Consider the following 3,784-nt stretch of genomic DNA (forward strand, 5'->3'; position numbering starts at 1 on the left):
TAATTTACTTATTTTTCCTTCACATTTATTTAGTGACAATGTGACTGTAACTCACATTATTGTGATTAATTAAAATTTGTTTAGTGAAAAAAATGATAAAATTAGGATAGGAGCAGGAGGGAAAATAAGAAGTAAATAATGAATTTCTATATATTTTATTATAATTTCTTATTTATACAAACAATTGGGGAAAATTTAATTAATTTGTATGTTCCAAGATAAAGTAATTTGCTAACTTTTCTCCTTACGTGATTTCAGCCGTAATTTGACTCCTTGATTCATGTCGTGGATTGCGGCATTTCTCAGTACTCAAATTATGTCGTGAAGTGTGGCATTCCTTAATACTCCCCCTCAAGTTGGCATGGACATTTATGACACCCAACTTGTTGCGTAAATAGTTAAACTGCGCAAATCCAAGAATTTTGGTAAAAAGATTTGTACCTTGCTGGATTGTATTCAAGTAGATTGTTTGGATGACGCCACTCTGGAGTTTCTCTCGAACGACATGACAGTTTATATCGACATGCTTGTTTCGTTTATGAAACACTAGATTTGAAGTTATGTGTATAGAAGTCTTGTTGTCAGTACAAACTAGCTGGTTTAGAATGCATTACTTTAAGGTCTGAGAATAGAGACTTTAGTCAAGTGACCTCACAAAATGATGGACCCAGTTTATGTTGCTAGTTGAGTTTGCTTATAATAACAACTATCATACTAGTATCGTCATGACACCTTACGAGGCACTGTATGGTAGAAGGTGTCATTCTCCTCTTTTCTAGGATGAAGTAGTCAAAAGGCGAGTTTTGGGCCCAGAGATAGTACAATAGGCGTATGATAAGGTCCGACTAATTAAAGAAAAAATCAGTACCGCACAAAATCGGTAGAAAAGTTACGTGGACACTCGCCGCCGAAAATTAGAATTTGATGTGGGGGATCGGGTATTCTTGAAGGTAGCTCCTTTGAGATAAATTATGAGATTTGGAGAGAAGGGTAAGTTGAGCACTAAGTTTGTTGGCCCTTTTGAGATACTTGAAAGAATGGGGTCAGTTGCCTACAGGCTAGCTCTGCCACCTGCCTTATCCAGGATACACAACGTAATCCATATTTCCATGTTGAGGAAATATGTCCCAAACCCGTCCCACATAATCAATTGTGTAAAAATAGAGCTTAAAGATTCATTAGTCTATGAGGTAGCACCAGTACAGATTTTAGACCAAAAGACACAAGAATTGCGCACCAAAAAAATCCAGCTGGTGAAAATTTTGTGGAGAAGCCATGTTATAGAAGAAGTTTTGTGGGAACTTGAAGAAGAAATTAAATAGAAATACCCACACTTATTTAATTAATTATAGTATTAGTCAGTATGATTAGTAAGATAAAGTTTGTCTAGTATAGAGTGATAATTATATGTTGTATTTTAGATTATAGGATAGTGTTGGACGTCCCAGCCCGGAGTATATAGTCTAGAGGGGGGGTGAATAGACTCTTTTCGTGGAATACGTATTTTTCTACAAAATAAAAACTCTTGGCAAGATACAAGAAATTATATCGCAATATAAATATAAATTATGCACAAGATATAAAATAAAGAGTGTAAGGGAGAGAAATAACATTACCGATATTTTTATGTGGTTCGGCACCAAGCCTACGTCCATGCCTTAGCACCAAGCCAAGGATTCCACAATCCACTAAAGATACTCCTTCAGCAGCGAAGAAGTCTTACAACTCGAGAACAAATCCCTACACTTGGGAACGGGAACAAACCCCTACCGCGCTCACCAAGAGCCTTCGCTTCGGTTCACAAATAACCTTACAACAATGGTTCACAAAGAACCTTACATGAGATTGGAAATATAATTTAATGCTCCTTAAATGAGCTAATATGAAACACAACCAAATCCTCACTCTATTCTCTTAAGGAATGAATCTTACAAGATAAGTGAGCAAGAGAAGATTGAGCACTTGTGAAGAATAACTAAAATGCAAAGTGCAAAGTGCTTAGGTTTTGGATAAAATGATATTTTTCACAAATATGATCAACAATGTTCAAAACCATGTTAATACAAGTCTAAAAGCTTGTATTTATAACCCAAAAACCTTAGGAGTCGTTAACTAGCCGTTGGGGGGAATAAAAAATATTTTATTTGGCAAACTAGCCGTTTTCTGCCTATTGGAGCACTTCTGCTCGTTGAATTCGTCGACGAAATCTGAATTTCGTCGATGAGGTCCTTGAATCAGAAAAAGTCACCAAAATGAAAGTTGTGGAATTTTGTCTTAGCTTTCCAGGGACACCAATATCGTCCCATTTGGACTTTTTTAGAAAATGTTATGCTTAAAATACCATAAAGTGTTCAGGACTCAAGACTGCACTACGGCAGTGACAATTACTTTGTTTTTCCTTGTCAATAAGTGTTTTAATGACTCAAAACATTCTTAGATAAAATTATATGAAATATATTAAGTCTAATGAAGATTAAAACTTGTCAAAATGAGTTTACTTTTGAATAAAAGATGTTTTAATTAATAAAACACGTTTGAAAACCCATTTTGATATCTTATATGCTTAGTATGTCCTTTTGTAAATATACTTGACTTTCTTTAAACCTTTAGGACATTAAACTTGTTTTAACACAATCGGGACTAAGTATAAAAATGTTCTTAAAATTAGGATGTAAAAAACTTGTCCTTTTGAAAACATATTTGAGTTTTAGGATTCATTTGACAAACTCTTATTTTAACTTAGAAAGCCATAAAAAGTGAGTTTGTGTTTATGTCTTTAGTCAATCCTATAAACTCATGTGTCCTAGTGTGCTTATGCAATGGCTCAACTCTTACTTAAAAATCATGCAAGATACACACCGCAAGAGTTCTAATATGCACTCAATCACACAACCCTTATTATAATTAATTTATACACAATAAAAACTGCGGGATGTGCTTTGGTGCTTTTGAGTCAGTGTCCTTTTGATGTTTTCTATTTGATGTCTACTAGGTCCGATCTTTGCTTCTAATTTGGTACCTCTGTGTATCTGATACTTTGTACTTATACTAGATAAGATCTGCAAGGATGGAAAATACTAGAAACAACAAATAGGTTAATATCATCAAAACATATAAACCAAGATAGTGTAGCTGACAGGGCTAACAGATAGGTAATGTTTTGGTTTTGGGAGAATTTTCTTTTTGAGTATATTTGTAATCTCCCAGGACCTTGAATGTAACCATGGTATTCCTCCGCCATAAGTGATGGTAAGTACCAAAATAAGTAGACCGTTTATCTTTAAGGGACGATGATTCATATGAATAGTAAATTTCGAGGATGAAACTTTATAAGGAGGGGAGAATGTAGAGACTTGGATAATTTTCATATTTTAATAATAGGAGAAAAGGAATTAAAATTAAGAAATTAAACAGGGTCTTGTCAACGAACACGGGGTGTGATGACCCAAAAATATATATATATATATATATATGATTAAAATACAATAATAATAAAATAATAAAAATAGTCATTAAGTTAATATCAATATAGAAGTGTTTTCTGTAGGATCCTTGATTCCATGTTTGATGCCTAAGAAAGACCTTGTCTTAGCGAGTGCTCAGAGACCATTGCGGCTCAGTCGCTCCCTGGAGGTCGGCCTGGTCAAAATGAAATTTCATAGGATAAACAGGATAGACATTGTTTGTACACGTAAATAAGTATATATACATAAAATAATGTTTTGACTGATATAATTTGTAGAAATATATGATAAAATAATAATAATATAGGTATCCTATGCGG

This window comes from Malania oleifera, chromosome 9 (genome assembly GCF_029873635.1).
Source record: "Malania oleifera isolate guangnan ecotype guangnan chromosome 9, ASM2987363v1, whole genome shotgun sequence".
NCBI classification, from domain to species: domain Eukaryota; kingdom Viridiplantae; phylum Streptophyta; class Magnoliopsida; order Santalales; family Ximeniaceae; genus Malania; species Malania oleifera.